This window comes from Loxodonta africana, chromosome 10 (genome assembly GCF_030014295.1).
Source record: "Loxodonta africana isolate mLoxAfr1 chromosome 10, mLoxAfr1.hap2, whole genome shotgun sequence".
Classification (NCBI taxonomy): Eukaryota; Metazoa; Chordata; class Mammalia; order Proboscidea; family Elephantidae; genus Loxodonta; species Loxodonta africana.
In genome coordinates this window covers 75195002-75214437 of record NC_087351.1, presented here as the reverse complement: position 1 = coordinate 75214437, position 19436 = coordinate 75195002, and the positions used below count along the sequence as shown (strand labels likewise).

General features: G+C 38.4%; 1 protein-coding gene and 1 long non-coding RNA gene across 3 annotated transcripts in view; one reads left to right on the top strand and one right to left on the bottom strand.

The window, feature by feature from the left end:
- The window catches only part of LOC111750161 (uncharacterized), a 228258-nt gene that overhangs the window by 61312 nt on the left and 147510 nt on the right, over positions 1-19436 (top strand). For both annotated transcript variants that reach the window (XR_010323174.1, XR_002785316.2), the window contains exon 2: positions 1097-1182. This is a non-coding gene — a long non-coding RNA (uncharacterized LOC111750161). The remainder of the gene's footprint in view (positions 1-1096; positions 1183-19436) is intronic.
- The window catches only part of RHOJ (ras homolog family member J), a 107757-nt gene that overhangs the window by 49774 nt on the left and 38547 nt on the right, over positions 1-19436 (bottom strand). The window lies entirely within an intron of this gene.

The following is a 19436-nucleotide window of genomic DNA, read 5'->3' as shown; positions in this document are numbered from 1 at the left end:
TTTATGAGTGGCTTCCACTAAGTGCTGACTCTAAAAGCCTTTTCTTGTAAACTTGCAAACAGGTCGTGATCTAAAGTTTGTCAAGGTGGATTTAGAACTTGGAATATATTTATCTCCCACCCCTCTCCCGGCAGCTTACAACCAAATGTTTAGGTTCCTAGGCTAGCCCACAATAGCACATAATGAAGCTGCTTTCTTGTAAATGTGTATGAAAAACAGTAGAAAGTTTTCTTACTCTACATACTTAGAATAAAAAAAATTGTTAAAAATTTATCTTGAATCCTGGTGATCAAAGAAAATCTAGATATGAGAAATAGGAGGAAGAAGGTAATAGTATTAATAATAGCTAATATTCACTGAATACTTGCCATGTAGGCTGTGTGCAATGTTGTTGTTAGGTGCAGTCAAGTCTGTTCTGACTCATAGCGAGTGATCCTATGTGCAGAACAAAATCCTGCCTGGTTGTGTGCCATCCTCACAATCGTTGCTATGTTTGAGCACATTGTTGCAGCCACTGCGTCAATCCATCTCATTGATGGTGTTCCTCTTTTTCGATGACCCTCTACGTTACCAAACATGATGTCCTTCTGCAGGGACTGGTCCCTCCTGATCACATGTCCAAAGTAAGTGAAACAAAGTCTCGCCATCATCGCATCTGAAGAGCATTCTGGTTGTTCTTCTTCCAAGACTGATTTGCTTATTCTTCTGAGAGTCCAAGGTATATTCAATATTCTTTGCAACACAATACTTCAAAGGCATCGATTCTTTTTCGGCCTTCCTTATCATTGCCCAGCTTTTGAATGCACTGTGCTATGTGCTTTATGTAAATTATCTCAATTTCTCACTTTAACAGTGAAGAAAAAAGGAGTTTGAGGTTATGCAGGTTTTCCAAGAATACGCTGCTAGTAAGAATTGGAGCTGGGAGTAGAACACAGGTTTGTATGATTTCAAAGTCCAAGCTTGAACCACTGTGTTTTTTTTGTACAGGTTCTGAAAAACTTCGGGCACTTGCAAAGCTATTGATGTCACTGGCTTGTTGTTAAGCCCAATTTTCCTAAATATTTAAGAGTTTAATTTTATTTTTTTCTTATTTCAGGTTGTGTTTTTGGCTTACACATGAAATCGGAGAGGAGAGAAATTGCCTGAGACTCAAAGAGAACTATTTAGAAGACCAAGCAGAAGGTAGGGGGTTAGAGATGAGTGGGGAGTATTCAGACTTCAGGAGAAAGAGGAGGGAGAAAGTGAGTACTTGAGAAGGTGATGGGAAACAGACATGGGGTTGTGCCCTCCCTGGAGCCTAGCCTAGTTCCCTTGGTTGTTGCCAGGAAAGAGATGGGGGTGGGGGAAGGGAAGCATGAGAAGCTCTTAGACTGAATCTTTGAAACCTAGGGAACACTTGCTCCATGGAGTCTTCTTTAGGTTTATGAAAATGTCATAAAATGATTGAATAATGACATTAGCTACACAGTTAATAGGTAATAGAACCAGGATTAGAATTCAGGTCTGTTTGAATTGAAAGCCTGAGCTCTAACCACTCCCTCTTTTGATGTCTCTGATAGTCTGTGTTTCTGTGATTTTGGAAGTCCTCTGGTATTGGTGAAGAATATCGAATATACCATGGACTGCCAAAAGAACAAATCTGTCTTAGAAGTACAACCAGAATACTCCTTAGAAGCAAGGATGGCAAGACTGCATCTTACATACTTTGGACATGTTGTTAGAAGGGATCAGTCCCTGGAGAAGGACATCATGCTTGGCAGAGTACAGGGTCAGCGGAAAAGAGGAAGACCCTCAACGAGGTAGATTGACACAGTGGCTGCAACAATGAGCTGAAGCATAACAATGATTGTATGGATGGCGCAGGACCGAGCAGTGTTTCGTTCTGTTGTGCATAGGGTTGCTTTGAGTCGGAACTGACTCAACGGCACCTAACAACAACAACTAGGAGGTCCCTGCCTGAGTGGTTATAGATTCTAGAAGTCACCCAAATGCTTCAGCTTCATAAGCATTTACCCACGAAGAAAGAGATCACACACAACGCTAGATTTATTCACTGATGTACACTTAGGTCAGATTTGTGCAGTATTTGAAAGATATTTTTCTAAGTAATATACCCTGTGTATTCATTCCTTTCAATGAAACAAGGCAGCCTTGAACTTTTTTCCATTACTAAATTTGCACTGTGCTAACTTAAAGATAAGGCAAAGCCATGCTCAGAAATGACAACACTGAAGGAGTTCAAGTTGCTTCAGTACCTTGATGCATACAGTCCTTTAGTACTAGATGGAAATGCTCTAAGGTTAATATTTCCATATCTGTGACTGAGGTGATGAGGAACTGTTTGTTTTTAGTTGTCCAGTGACTTGCTATTGTGTTGTGCTGAATCAAGGCTTCCAAAACCATAAATCCATTGCCGTCAAGTTGATTCCGACTCATAATGACCCTATAGGGCAGAGTAGAGCTGCTCCATAGGGTTTCCATGGAGCGGCTGGTGAATGCAAACTGCCAACCTTTTGGTTAGCAGCCCAACACTTAACTGCTGTGCCACCAGGGCTCTGGATCCAGGCTTAGATATGTGTAATTTTAAATTGCCTAGAGTACTTGGATCTACAATCAAAGCCCATGGAAACAGCATTCAAGAAATCAAATGACGTATTACATTGGGAAAATCTGCTGCAAAAGGCCTATTTAAAGTGTTAAAAAGCCAAGATGTCACTTTGAGGACTAAGGTGCACCTGACTCAAGCCATGGTATTTTCAATTGCCTCATATTCATGCAAAAGCTGGACAATGAATAGGGAAGACTAAAGAATTGATGCCTTTGAATTATAGTGTTGGTGAAGAATATTGAACATACCATAGACTGCCAGAAGAACAAACAAGCTTGTCTTGGAAGAAGTACAGCCAGGATGCTCCTTAGAAGCAAGGATGGCAAGACTTTGTCTCGTGTATTTTGACATATTATCGGGAGGGACCAGTCCCTGGAGAAGGACATTATGTTTAGTAAAATAAAGTGAAAAAAGAGGAAGACCCTCAATGAGATGGATTGACACAGTGGCTGTAAATACGGGCTCAAACATAGCAATGATTGTGAGGATGGTGCAGGACCAGGCAGTGTTTTGTTCAGTTGTACATAGGGTCGCTGTGAGTCAGAAGTGACTCGATGGCACCTAACAACAACAACAGTAACAATAATTGTAAAAATACAATTAACCACTCATACACAGGGTTTATGCATAGGATTAAAAGAAAAGAATTTAAATGGTTATCTCTAAGCTCAGGTAGGCAAATTGCTCTTTTTTTTTTTTCCTTCCAATGTCTTTGAATTAAGACTAGCTTTCTCAATGTCCTATGGAGTGGTTCAGGGATCACTGCTACTTGTGAGAATGAAAATTTGTCACATATATTAAAAGGACAGACTTTGAACAGTTTATCTAGATTTTTAATAAATTGACTGTGAAATGTTTAAGTTGTTAAGGTTAAATAAAGTCTTTTAAAACATTTAAGTCAGTGTAGTTTTCTCTTTGCTGGGAAAGTTATACTCCCTGTTGTCTATTTTAGCTCTTACCTGATTACTTTCTGCCACTTTCCCATAGATCACGCTGTATGACCATAATAACTCAAGGGTAAGATTTAAGATTTTATTTTCCTGCTTCTCGCTAATAAATTCTGCACCACGGCTAATTTGTCCCTCTTTTCCTTTATCATTTCTCAAGGGGTTATAATTTTAATAACATTTTTTTTTCTGAGTCTTATTTCTGCTCCACTAAAGCTTATAGAGATTCAAAACGTCCAAATAAAATGGAATGACTTGGCATTTATCTTGGATTTGCTGAAAGTCATCTTTTAGTAATTGTGAAGAAGATAATTTTTCCCTTCCGTACCTTGAATATATCATCCCACTGCCTTCTAGTCTCCATGGTTTCTGAGAAAAAGTCAATACTTAGTCTTATTGGGGTTCCCTTGTATGTGAGGGTTTGATTTTCTCTTGTTGCATTGAAAATTTTCTCTTTATCTTTGGATTTGGATAGTTTGATTATAATGTGTCTCTGCATGGATCTCTTTGGGTTTATCCTCCCTGAAATTCTATCTGAAGAATTCTAGAGATATAAGGCAATTTCTATCAAAATTCCAACAGCTTTCTTTTTTTTTCTTCTGCAGAATTGGAAAAGTTGATCCTCAAATTTTATGGAATTGCAAGGCACCCAGAATAGCCAAAACAATCTTAAAAAAGGAACAAAGTAGGAAGACCCACAAGTTCCAATTTTAAAACATACTACAAAGCTATAGTAATAAAAGTAGTGTAGTACTTGTATAAGAATCGACATATAGACGAATAAAATACAATCGAGAATCTGGAAATAAATCCAGTTGATTTTTGATAAGGTGCCAAATCTATTCAATGGGGGAAAGAATAGTCTCTTCAACAAATAATGCTAGGACCACTAGATTTCCACATGCAAAAGAATGAAACTAGACCTATTCCTCACACCATATCAAAACAATTAACCTAAAATGGATCAATGACCTAAAAATAAGAGCTAAAACCATAAAACTTTTAGAAGAAAACATAGGGGTAAAGCTTCAAGACCTCCTTTTAGAAAGTGGTTTTTTAGATATAACACAGAAAGCATGAGCAACAAGAGAAAAAACAGATAAACTGGACTTCATCAAAATTAAAGACTTTTGTGCATCAAGGGACATTATCGAGAAAGTGAAGAGGCAACCTACAAAATTGAAGGAAATATTTGGAACCACATATCAGATAAGGGCTTAATATCCAGAAAACTTAAAAGAACCCATAAAGTTCAACAACAAAAAGACTAACAACCCAACATTATTAGTCATCAGGGAAATGGGAGATCAAAACCACAATGAGATACCATTTTTCACCCACTAGGATGGCATTAAAGAAACAAACAAAGAAAACAGAAAACAATAAGCATTTAAGAAATCAAAACCCTTGACCATTGCTGATGGAAATGTAAAATGGCGCAACTGCTGTGGAAGATGTTTTGGTGGTTTCTAAGAAAGTTAAACCTAGAAATACCATACGACGCAGCAATTCCACTCCTAGGTATATACTCAAAAGAATTGAAAGCAGCAACTCAAAGAGACACCTGTACACCAATGTTCATTGTAGCATTATTTTCAATAGCTAAAAGGTAGAAATAACCCAAGTGCCCACGAACAGATGAATGGATAAAAACAAATGTGACACATAACACAGTGGAATATTATTCAGCTATAAATAAAAATGAAGCTCTGATACATGCTACTATGTGGATGAACCTTGAAAACATTATGCTGAGTGAAATAAGTCAGGCACAAAAGGACAAATATTGTATGATCTCTTTTACATGAAATATCTGGACTAGGTAAAGCCGTTGAAGCCAAAGAAGATAGTAGTTACCAGGAGGTTGGGGAAGGATGCAGAAAATTATCATAGTATCCACATAGTATCCACTCTGTCCTATAGGGTCGCTATGACTCGGAATCGACTTAAAATTGGTGAATTGTATTTTATATGAATTATTTCGAAAGGTTAAAAAAAAAAAAGGAGTCATATTCCTCCCAACAAGCCTATGAAGTCAGAACTCTCTCATCCCTGTCTTAGAGATGGTGAGACTGAAGAAGAGAAGTTAATAGAACCATCCATTTCAGAAATGAATGTGAGAACTATTGAGTTGGAACATGTACTATGATTAATCAGTTGACATTAATCAGTTGCAGGAGTTCATCTGTAAAATATGCTTTTCATAATGTTACCCTTTTAGCATTACATCAGAGATAATGACCTTTGTACAACTAAGTGTATGACTTATATTTGTCTTGGAAAGAGTTTATGGCCCTGACAATGTAATTCAAAAGATCACCATTTCAGAGTTGTTGTTGTTGTTGGGTGCCGTCGAATCAGTTCTGACTCTTAGTGACCCTATGTACCACAGAACAAAACACTGCCCGGTTCTGCACCATGCTCACAATCATTGTTATGCTTGTTATGCTTGACCCCATTGTTGCAGCCACTGTGTCAATCCACCTCGTTGAGGGTCTTCCTTTTTTCCACTCACCCTCTACTTCACCAAGCATGATGTCCTTCTCCAGGGACTGATCCCTCCTGACAACATGTCCAAAATATGTAAAATGCAGTCTCGCCATCCTTGCTTCTAAGGAGTATTCTGGTTGTACTTCTTCCAAGACATATTTATTCATTCTTTTGGCAGTCCATGGTATATTCAATACTCTTTGCCAACACCACAATTCAAAGGTGGCAATTCTTCGGTCTTCCTTATTCATTGTCCAGCTTTCACATGCACGTGATGAGATTGAAAATACCATGGTTTGGGTCAGGCATACCTTAGGCTTCAAGGTGACATCTTTGCTTTTTAACACTTTCAAGAGGTCCTTTGCAGCAGATTTGCCCAGTGCAATGCGTCTTTTGATTTCTTGACTGCTGCTTCCATGGCTGTTGATTGTGGATCCAAGTAAAATGAAATCCTTGACTTCAATCTTTTCTCTGTTTATCATGATGTTGCTTATTGGTCCAGTTTATAAGGATTTTTGTTTTCTTTATGTCGAGGTGTAATCTATACTGAAGGCTTTGGTGTTTGGTCTTCATCAGTAAGTGCTTCAAGTCCTCTTCACTTCCAGTAAGCAAGGTTGCGTTATCTGCAATACGCAGGTTGTTAATGAGTCTTCCTGTATTCTTAAAGCCCCATTCTTCTTCATATAGTCTAGCTTCTCGGATCATTTGTTCAGCATACAGATTGAATAGGTATGGTGAAAATATATACAACCCTGATGCACACCTTTCCTGACACCATTCCAGAGTAGTTGCTCTTATTGTCTTGTTTCCCATGTCATGTTTGATGGAGTCATTAGCTAAGCCTTCCTTACCTGCTGAGGAGTTTATTTTATGGAAATACTTTTCAGTGTGTCTTGTGATTTAGGCAATATAGGATGTGGGTCATTGGGTCAAATTCTATGCAGGTACATCAGTAGTATCTGGTTTTAGGTCAGCATTTCATTTCAAGGAGCAGAGGAATGGGAGGAGTTAGCCTAGGTGCGCAGGGATCTTGCCAGGTGAGAAACCAGTTAATAATAATGCCAGATGGATAATCTTGAGACATACAGGGGAGAAATACTTCTTTCCTTGGCTTTTAGAAGGGTTTTTTCAGACTGAGGATGAGAAAGGCCTGGAAAGTGTATTTTATTGCCTTTATTCCTTGTGGGGAAACCCTGGTGGCATAGTGGTTAAGTGCTACAGCTGCTAATCAAGAGGTTGGCAGTTCAAATCCACCAGGTGCTCCTTGGAAACTCTATGGGGCAGTTCTACTCTGTCCTATACTGTCCTGTAAAGTCACTATGAGTCAGAATTGACTCGACGGCAGTGAGTTTGGTTTTTGGTTTGGTTATTCCATGTGGGTTTTCATCAATAAGTTTTTAATTTTAATTTAAAAAAATTTGAAAAAGTGAAAGTATTTCAGTTGTCCATTTGGCTACCTTCTCATTTTTGTGCCAACAATAGATATTCACCTTTGTCCTGGAGTCTGATTTGTTCTTTGCATTTGGTGATGTGGAAGACACAGCATATGTCCTCTATTGATTTGGACTGTGAAACTCAGAATATGGAAAATTTATTTGAATTATTTGTGTTTCATTTATACAAAAATATTGCACATAGCAAATAATTGTGGCCATTTCATTTTACATCTATGAGTTATGATCCTTTACATAACTGATTGTATGGGTCTGTTGACAGTTGTATTTAGGTTGGGTAAGAGGTTATGGGTTTTCTTACAAAATGGGAATGAGGAATGGCTTATCTAAAGAGAACTGTGGCAAAGAATCTTATGGGATTGCTAGTGTGTGCATTCCCATAAGAACCAGGCTTCTCAAACAGAATGAGTAACAAGGCAAAGAGAGAAGGGGTATTTCTTCCTGCAGTATCAACGCCCAACAAAACAACCAAATAACAACACATCATTCTCATATTAAAACAAACAAGGATATATACCAGGGGATAGAATGCCAGATTCATAGGGGCAGAATGCCTAATTCATAAGAGTATAAAACATGACACTTCAAAAAAATCTTGTATTTGCCACTGCTGGTTGTTGTTAGCTGTTGTTGAGTCAGCCCCAATTCATGGCTACCCCATGCATGATGGAACAAATGCTGCCTGGTCCTGCACCACCCCCATGAGAGGTTGTGGATCAGATGATTGTGAGCCGTAGCAGTTTCATTGGCTGATTTTCAGATGTAGATTGCCAGGCCTTTCTTCCTAGTCTGTCTTAGTCTGAAAGCTCTGCTGGTACCTGCACAGTCCCATATATTGCTCCTCTCTTATTACCATTTCCAAGCCATTCATCGTTTGGGCTTACCACCATAGAGTTTACTTTGTAGCCATTTTTCAGCAAAGGACTACCTTAGACAGAAAATTTAGAGAGGCACTGGTGATTTCATCAATGAGGTTAATATGGTCTTTAAAAATGGTATCTTTATACAATTTATTCATTTATCTTTATAACATGGAATCTCTTGGCGTGAATACAAATTAGCTTGACATTTAGCTACTGAGTCAACCAGCACTCTCAGGGCTTTGCTCCTGCAGGTATTTGGGCCCTGCAGGCCTCAGGCTGACTTCCAGTTGGCCTGGTTGCCAGCCTGTACTTCTTTCCGCTTAAGCTCTTAACATCATAACTAACTGCTCTGCAAAGTTAACTGGATATTGATGTCCCTGTCATCTGAAAAGCTGCAGAAAGCACATAAAGGTAGTTAATGTGGGTGTCTTTTGCCTGTGCTTGCTTTCCTTTATATCAATAAATCCTAAACCCTCCCTTGAAGCTACCAAAACTACAGGTAAGTCATTCTTCTGAATGTGTGCCTAGAGACAGGAGGAACAAGTATTTGTCTGAAATATAAAAATAAAGCTGGCAAGTTGTTGATGGGATTAGAAATCTCTTCTTCTCTCCCTCTGTCTTGATTTCTTTCTAGTATTTATGGCTGTATCAAAGATTTGGGAGGATGCAAATAATTTTTGGTCCTTGTTTTCCCAGAAAGCTTAGAGGGTAGATGATCAATAAATACTATTAGGATGGCATCACATTTTTGACTCTCTGCTTAAAATGCAGATTTCTTTTTTTTTAAAGTCGACTTGGAATGAATACACACATGGTGTGGCCTCCCGCCTCACCTTGGCTGTTCCCTGAGCACCATTGTGTAAGACACCGTAGAACTCATAATAGCCTCAAAACAATGTTCCTGGGCAATGGCATTGATAGTTGGCATTAAATTATTGTTGTCATTATTTCTCAGGAGCGCTCTGAGAAGAAAGCAACTGAAATTATTGGGAGAGGGCTTGCCATGGGTTGAATTTAAAACTAAAAGTTTTAGATACTTAGTTCACTATTGAAGACTTTCTTAGCAAAATATAGTTGCCAATAGAACCAGTATCAAAAACGGGAAAACAAATACAGTGGAATCCTGTTGTAAATGTTTTAGTTACATGAAATAAGCTGAATTTTTTTTTTCTCAAATGACACAGGGGGAAATCCTGACATAACTTGATTACGTTATGTTCTGTAAAGCCAGTAGGTATTTACGAAGCATCCACTGCGAGATGTAATAACGATGTTATAAAGTGGTCCCAGAGTTGGTGGGTTTGATTGTTTTTCTTGATAGCTTCTGTTGGGCATTGATCATTCACTCCTTACCTCACTGTTCTGCCATGTATTTAATGCAGATATTCTAGAATCTCTGTATTTACTCACTATTTCTCTTTGGCTGCCCGGAGCCCTCAACACCTTCAGCTGTACCATTTTTTTTCTCTCTGAGATCAATCAACCAGCAAGCATTTGTTATATTGTGCTGTAGCAGGCTTTGCAGGAATTAGGCTATAATTCCTAAAGGAATGGGCAAGATTTCTGTCTAAATTGCTCTGCATAGCAACTAATATAGTAGCCTGTCATGCCAAAAGGCGGTTAATGGTTTTGATGGCAATAATAAATGTATATTTAGAAAAGGATGGCATCTTTATCTTTCTTTTTTTACACACTACACTTAGACTATTCCAGAAAAAAAAGAGTGTATTCACCTTCTCTCATTATTAAAACTTTTTATGTTTTTATTCAAACATGGGCCACCTCTCAGCCTTTTATTCTTTGTATTAACCAAACTCAACTCATTTAGGATTTTCTCAAAAGTCCTGTTTTCAACATTATAAATTATTCATTTTATAATTCTATTATACTTAGAGAGTATTTACTATATGGGATAAAATATATAATTCTGTGACACTTTATAAAGAAAATGCAAGTCAGGACCATTGGCCTTGAGGATTGGAAATAGTGAGATTCAGATATCCACAAAGGTTTCTATTTCAGTTCTTCAGAATTTTATCTCTGGTCTTTTCAGGATAGAGCCAATTTGCTTGATAACCTCCCTTTCCTCTACCCTATATCCAGGAAACATTATCCATAGACTCATAAAAACTTTCTTTTTTGCTACCTCCACTCATCTCGAAAGCAGTCTACTTTCTTGCAACTGTGTCCTGCAAGTAGACAGTTGTGACTGTTCCAAAGATTATAGTGGTCACTCTGGCCTGACTCCCTTTACCTCTGAAATACAGAAAAAAGCCTTGACAAGTACACTAGGTCAGCCAAGTTAGGTTCTGTTATGGATTAAATTGTGCCCCAAAAGTGTGTTTCAACTTGGCTAGGCTGTGTTTCCCAGTATTGTGCGGTTGTCCTCCATTTGGTTATCTGATGTAATTGTCCTGTTGTTATTGTTGGGTGCCATCAAGTTGGTTCCAACCCGTAGCAATCCTGTATACCACAGAACAAAACACTCCCCCGTCCTGCGTCATCCTTACAACTGTTGTTATGCTTAAGCCCATTGTTGTAGCCACTGTACCAATCCATCTCATTGAGGGTCGTCCCCTTTTCCACTGACCCTGTATTTACCAAGCTTGATGTCCTTCTCCAGGGACTGATCCCTTCTTACAACATGTCCAAAGTATGTAAGACCCAGCCCTATGTGTTGTAAATCCTAATCTCTGCCTGTGGTTAATGAGGCAAGATTAAGCTATGTTAAAGAGGATTAGGGTAGAATGTAACACCCTTACTCAAGTCACAGCCTTGACCCAATGTAAAGGAAGTTTCACTAGTGTGTGGCCTGCTTCACCTTTTATCTTACTAGAGATACAAGGAGAGAGAAGCAAGCAGAGAGATGAGACCTCATGCCATGAATAAAGAAGTGCTGGGAGCAGGGTGTGTTTTTTGGGACCCTGTGCTGAGAAGCTCCTAGACCAGGGGAAGATTGATGACAAGGACCTTCCTCCAGAACTGACAGAGAGAGAAAGCCTTCCACTACAGCTGGTGGCCTGAATTTGGACTTCTAGCCTCCTAGGCTGTGAGAGAAACTTCTGTTTGTTAAAGCCATCCACTTGTAGTATTTCTGTTATAGCAGCACTAGATAACTAAGATGGGTTCTAACAACTATACGAGTGGTTCCAGACAAAGCAACTTTTAGAAACAACATGAAGCCGTCTTAATTTCCCAAGGGAGTCAGTACAAATATTTGAACTCCTGACTACTAAGGTTCTTAGTATGATGTTGGAATTATAGAAAGTCTATGGGGCTCCCCCCAAGTTTCTTGTAACATGGGTCAAATTTGTTGGATGAATGCTCATTTCTGTTTACACTTAGAAGTGAGTTATTCATTTAAATAAGTTACACTCGGCAATGTGTAATGACATCAAGATACCATGGGCTGAATTTGGACCCCCATGTCCCAGCGGAAACCCTGATGGCATAGTGGTTAAGTGCTATAGCTGCTAACCAAAAGGTCAGCAGTTCAAATCCACCAGATGCTCCTTGGAAACTCAATGAGGCAGTTCTGCTTTGTCCTGTAGGGTTGCTATGAATTGGAATTGACTCGACGGCAATGGAATGGATTTGGTTTTTTTTTGGTGCCCCCAGCACCCATATCACTGTGACATTGCGGTGTAGTATTATGGTTGTGAGTGTGAGATGGAACTCCAACTCTTCCTCTTACTTATATATGATGTGACCATGGGCACATTTCTTAATTGTGTCTCACTGTTGTCATCTGTCCACACATGAGGAAATCACAATTACTTCTCAGGATCACCATGAAAATGCACTGATATATGTGAAAGTCTTCATCACATAAACTTTGTGTTGACTGTGTTACCACCTAAGCACTACTAAAAACACACAGCTCAAGATTTTCCCTGACCCTAATTTTTGAACAGCTAGTTTTATACCATGCCAGTGATGACTATTGCTTCAACAATTTACACAACTTCCTAAAAGTAGCCTGGTCTGAACTATGTTTTCCTCCCATCTCTAAAAAACATACAAGCAATGTAAAATGCAGGAGTTAACTTTAATAATACTTCTAAAATGGATTCCAATTTAGCTGTATAAAAACATACCTGACCCCTACAATTTCTTTCTCCTCACCTTTCACTTCTGAGTTATCTAGAAAAAAATTTTTCCTACATAATAAATTTGCCCTGTTAAGCTATGACCTATAGGTGGTAAAAACCAAAGCTGAGAGGTGACCCCATTAGAGTGAATCTCAAGTGTGGCGAATATGGTCTAAAGTAAAGCTTGCCAAAGCTTGACAGCTGCAAGACCATGAGGACAGAGCAGAGTGGGAGAACAGCCAGGCTTAAGTGGCAAGAAACATTCCTTTCACACCTAAGTTGTACTTGCTAAAGAATGAGAAGCATGTGAAAAATCCCTTTATCTGACTCTGCTGTGATAATAAGGCCAGGTGTGATGGAGATAGCCCAATGACAGACATCAATTATATCAATGAATTCAGCCTAACCTTTAAATACAGTAGACATTCATCCTTAAATGTGAGCTATAAAAAGATATAGCTAAATTTTCATCAGTGTTTCTCAGTTATATCTTTTGTTTCTACTGTGTTCGTACATTATTTTGAAAATTGAAGAAGAAATTACCCTTTGGAGCCACAAAGTTTTAAGTTAAATGGAAATTTATCAAGTATGTAATTAGAATTTTTTTACTAATAGCTAGCAAAATGCTGTATCATGCACGACTCTTGCTATTGGCCTGAGAGGGAAGCCAGGAGGATTTAAGAAATGATAATGACTCTCAGAGAATGGTATTAGTTTGACATTCATTCTGTTCAAGTGCTGTCTAGAGTACTTTGGAAACAAAAGGAAATTATTCCTTTAAGTTTTCAAGTTCTTTGTCACAAGGCTAATGTTTTGTCTCCCATGCTTTCTAGGTTGTGCCATCTTGTTTCCTACTACAGCCAAGCTCTTTCTTAAAAATAGGGAAACTTAGACACTTTTCTGCTCTGTTGCCAATATTTTCTCTTATTTCTATAGGGTAGCTATATCTCATGAAGCATCTTCTTTTGTCTACTCTGACTTTTTGAAATGAAGTTCTCCAGTGTGTGTGTGTGTGTGTGTATGTGTGTCAAACTTTTTCCCATGAAAAGACAATTCTGGACCCTTTTCTGCTTGTTGGCGACCAGAAAACATTCCATACCACATATGGACTTTGGAAAGAATATCCCCAAAAGGCATTCAGCTGTGTAATCTACCACCACAGCTGGTTCACACAGCAGACTTTGTTGAAGAGGCCTTGTTCAAAGCAAAGGTACCATGTCGAGTGATTTTTAAAACTTGTAGCCTCTTTTAGAACCTGCGGCTTCCCTTAGAATTTGCTGTCCATTTTAAGAAACTCTCTGGGGCTAGGGTAGGGATAGAGGCTGTAGAAGGGGAGATTTGATATATGTGGAAAAATACAGAAACAATTTAAACTCAGTGAGCACTGTTTAGTTTACAGAACATTCGGATGATGAAGAAATGCATTAATGATGGAGAATTTCTTCCATGTGTCTCATACGCACATTTGCACATTTTCTCTCCTGGGGAAACACTCAAGCAAAAAAGTATTTATTAGAGAAAGCCATGAACTTGTTTTTGATATTTGCTCTCTAGGAAAAAATAATTTTAACCTTACATCTTTTGGTAGGCTCTAGGGTAGGATTAAGGAATCGAATCTTCTGATTTAAATACAGCTCTAGACTTAACCATCAGAAACAACCACTGGCATTTCTATAGTATCAATCGTACCAGCAACAGACTTAAAACTTATCTCTACAGAAAAACCCATCTCAGTTAGAAAAAACTGCAACACACAGTTTTTTCTAATTGAGATAGGTCTTTCATAGAGATAAGTTTAAGTCTGTTGCTGGTACGATTGATACTATAGAAATGCCAGTGGTTGTTAACATGCTCTGTGGCTAATCAAAAGGTTGGAGGTTTGGGTCCACCAACTAACACCACAGAAGAAAGGACTAGTGATCGACTCTTGGAAAATCAGTCACTGAGAACTCTATGGAGCACAGCTCTGCTTTAACACACCAGGTTAAACACATGAAGACATGGGGTCTCCACGAGTTGGAATTGACTAAATGCCAACTGGTTTGTTTTGGTGTGTTGTAGCAGGGTGCAATCATTTAAGAAAACCATCCTTCAAAGAGGATTTTACTTCACTTTTTTTTTTTTTGAAACATATTGCAAAGTTGAAAGAATGGTATGAACACCCTATACAATGATAACAGTTTGCCATTTTTATTTCTCTCTATATGCACACTTTTTTTCCCCCCAAACTATTTGAAAGTAAAATGCAGACATGGTGACTTTTTACCCTAAATAGTTTAGTAGCATCCCCTAAGAATAAGGACAGTCTCCTACATAACCACAATACCATTATCATACCTCAGAAAGTGTCTTAATCTAATCTAAAAAAAAAAAAAATCTAATCTAGTCTATATTAAACTGTAACTAATTGTCTGCAAAGTAAATTTAATAGCTTTTTTTTTTTAAATCACTATCCAATCAGGTTAACATAAAGTGTTTTATTTAGATTTTCACATTACTTTTTTTCCTTTTATATATATGTATACTTTTTTTTTTTTTTTTGAAGAGTCTAGGCCAATTTTGTTGTGGAATGTACCACAACCTACAACCAGTAATGGTCTTAATATGCCTTTTGATGATTTAGAGTAGAAGCAGCACCTTGAGAACTTGGTTAGTATAGCAGCAAAGAGGTTGTCCCCACGGTCCTGAACACTTTCATATTAACATAGAAACCCCAGGAGGTTTAGACTAGAACAAATTTGGCAGGAAATGTAATAGTATTTTGGGATCACAATGTTTCTGAGTTTACTGGTTTTTAGATATTTTGAAATCAAAAGAAAGGGAACTAATTTCTTTAACAGGACATCATGCCCAGGAGGATATGTCTGGCCATCAACTGGGAATGTTGATTTGGGGCTTACTGAAGAAATTGTGGTTGAAGAAAACTGAAAGTTATCTGCATAATAGCATGAATGGAGATCTCTGGAGATGGAGAACTTCACCTTTTATTCCTCATAAGTATATGTTCATACATGTTTTTGGAAAAGAATATATGTGAAAAGTCAGAAGTGAGAAAAATCACTATCTTATGTTAATGGTTTATTTCATCTGCTTTAAATTCATGTTCAAATATGAAAATATATATTTGTGTGTACATATATATATTTATGTATATAATTATATACCCTAGTTTGGGCTGTTTTAACAACTTTAAATCTGAACAACCACAAAACTGCCACTACTGATACTACTAATAAAACGTATTTGTTTTGTATCAGTACCTTCTATTGTGATGAAAGGACAGTTTGGAAGTAATCTTGATAATATTCAAATGACCTCTTTAGTTCCTTTTTTCCATTTATTCAAGGAACTTATTAAGCACCTACAATGTGTCAGACAGTGTTCTAGGGGCAGGGATGCAAAGATGAACAGCAGAATATGATCTCTCTCCTTGAGGAGCCATAGTCTAGTGGGAGGAGGCAGCAATGTACAAAGTCATAGCAGTGTGAGACCTGCTATAATAAAGGTACACACCAGATACTATGTGCTCGGCCCACAGTAGCCACTCCAAAAATATTTATTGAATAAATGGCGGAATGAGAGAATCATAGAGTAGGAATCACCTAGGAGGCCATCTGGGAAGGAAAGACAAGATTGCAAGAAGGAAGAGAAGCCTTAGTTTTGTCTTGAAAAATATACATGAGTTTTCCAAGTGGACAAGGGTGAGTGGACATAGCAGGCAACTTACACACATATGGAAGCAAGAGGATGTGGACTTCAAATAGTTCAGTTTGGTCAAATCCCACATTTACATGGGGTGGTGGTAGGAGATATGGTTGGAAAGAGTAATCAGCACATGGAAAATGAAAGAATTTTAAGCCTTTCTAGAGATTTCTAACTCTATATTGGAGATGGTGGGAGCTACTGAATGTTATTGAGCAGAGGATTCACATGCTTAAATTTTCTTTGCTTAGGAAAACTTCTTAGGGGTGATATAAGGAGCCCTGATGGCACAATGATTAAGGATTCAGCTGCTAACCGAAAGATCAGCAGTTTGAACCTACCAGCCATTCTGTGGAAGAAAGATGTGGCAGTCTGCTTCTCTAAAGATTACAGCCTTGGAAACTCTATGGGGTAGTTCTACCTATAGGGTACCTATACAGTTGCTAAGAGTCGGGATTGACTCAATGGCCATGGGTTTGGTTTAGGTGTGGTATGGAGAATGAGTTGAATGGAAGACAAACTGATTAAAGGCTATTGTAAGAGTCCAGGGGAAAGATGATGAATGGTAAGGACCGATTCAAGAGTTATTTGGGCTGGTAACCAGTTATTACTCTCAGACCATTTCCTTTGAGTGGATTCTAACTCATAGTGACCGTATACTAAATAATATCCTGTATGTGTATTTAGGAACCCAGAACTTTGATGAGTTTATATAAGGGTTTAAAACAAAATTTTCCCTCACATTATTTCAGTTCTTAACTATTAAGCAGTTTCATTTTAGCTTTTATAAGCATAAGGATCATATTACTACCTTCATGTTTTCCCTTTTCAATTCCTTTTTTTTTTTTTTACAGTGTTATTGCGATATAGTTCACATATGATACAATTCATTCATTTAAAGCATACAGTTCAATGGTTTTTGGTACATTCAAAGAGTATCAAACATCACCACAATCAATTTTTGAGCACTTTATCACCTGAGATTCTCTCTCCACTAGAGTATAGAGTTCCAGAGAAGGTACAGTTGCTTAGAGCTAAAAAAAAAAAAAAAAATCAGATAGATATAAATAAATTTTCGTTCAAACACGATGCTGCTTTGAAATCTTCATCATAGTATATAATAATATTTCCATGTGTTGAATACTTATTAGGTGCTTTATGTATGTTAGCTCATTTATTTCTCACAACAGGCCTGTGAGGCAGGCATGTATCATGGACTGCCAGAAGAATGAACAAGTCAGTCTTGGAGGAAGTATGCTTCTTGGAGTGAGAATGGTGAGACTTTATCTCATGTACTTTGGACATGTTACTAGGAGGGATCAGTCCCTAGAGAAGGACATCATGCTTGTTAAAGTAGAGGGTCAATGAAAAAGAGGAAGACCCTCAATGGGATGGACTAACACAGTGGTTGCAACAGTGGGCTCAAACATAGCAACAATTGGGAAGATGGGATAGGGCCGGGCAGTGTTTCATTCTGTTGTACATAGGGTCACTATGAGTTGGAATCGACTTGATGGCACCTAACAGCAACACAACAACAGATGAGGAAATTAAAGTTTAGGCTGGAAGTTATTTATTTCATGTCTCAGTTCGTTTTGAGCCCAAAGCCCATGATCCCAACCACTGTTTGAGAGTCAAAGCTCCCTACATTATTCTTCTCCCATGTTCTACTCCCCACATGTGTTTGTCAGTTTGTCGTACTGTGGGAGCTTGTGTGTTGCTGTGATATGGGAAGATATGCCACTGGTATTTCAAATACCAGTAGAGCCACCCGTGGCAGACAGGTTTCAGCTGATCTTCTAGATTAAGCCAGATTAGGAAGAAGGACGTGGCTTTCTCCTTCTGAGAAGAATTAGCCAGTGAAAACCTTATGAATAACAGTGGAACATTGTCTGAATAGTGCTGGAAGATGAGCCCCTCAGGTTGGAAGACACTCAAAAGACAACTAGGGAAGAGCTGCCTCCTCAAAGTAGAGTTGACCTTAATGACGTGGATGGAGTCAAGCTTTCAAGACCTGCATTTGCTGATGTGGCACAACTCAAAGTGTGAAGAAACAGCTGCAAACATCCATTAATAATTGGACCCTGGAATGTACAAAGCATGGATCTAGGAAAATTGGAAATTGTCAAATATGAAATGGAACACATAAAAATTGATATCCTAGGCATTGGTGAGCTGAGATGGACTGGTATTGGTCATTTTGAATCGGACAATCATATGGTCTACTATGCTGGGAATGACGACTTGAAGAGGAATGGCGTTGTGTTCAAGGAACATTTCAAGATCTATCTTGAAGGACGATGCTGTCAGTGATAGGATAATATCCATACACCTACAAGGAAAATCAGTTAATATGACTATTATTCAAATTTATTCACTGGCCACTAAGCCCAAAGATGAATAAATTGAAGATTTTTGCCAACTTCTGCTGTCTGAAATTGATCAAACATGCAATCGGGATTCGGTGATAATTACTGGTGATTGGAATGTGAAAGTTGAAAACAAAGAAGACTTGGTAGTTGGAAAATATGGCCTTGGTGATAGAAACGATGCTGGAGACCACATGATTGAATTTTGCAAGACCAATGACTTCTTCATTGTAGATACCATTTTTCACCAACATAATTGGTGACTGTACGTGTGGACCTGACCAGATGGAATACACAGGAATCAAATCGACTATGTCTGCCTTATTCACTGTCCGGCTTTTGCCCGCATATGTGGCAATTGAAAACACCATGGCTTTGGTCAGGGGCACCTTATTCCTTAAAGTGACATCTTTGCTTTTCAACATTGTGGAAGGAGACAATGGAAAACATAAATATCATCAGTCAGAACAAGGCCAGGGGTGACTGTGGATCAGACCTTCCAATACTCATATGCAAGTTCAAGTTGAAACTGAAGAAAATTAGAACAAGTCTGTGAGAACCAAAGTATGACCTTGAGTATGTTGTTGTTGTTAGGTGCCGTCGAGTCAGTTCCGACCCATAGCGACCCTATGCACAACAGAATGAAACACTGCCCAGTCCTGCACCAACCTCACAATCGTTGTTATGCTTGAGCTCATTGTTGTAGCCACCATGTCAATCCACCTCATTGAGGGTCTTCCTCTTTTCCACTGACCCTGTACTCCGCTAAGCATGATGTCCTTCTCTAGGAACTCATCCCTCCTGACAACATGTCCAAAGTATGTAAGACGCAGTCTCGCCATCCTTGCCTCTAAGAAGCATTCTGGCCGCACTTCTTCCAAGACAGATTTGTTTGTTCTTTTGGCAGTCTAT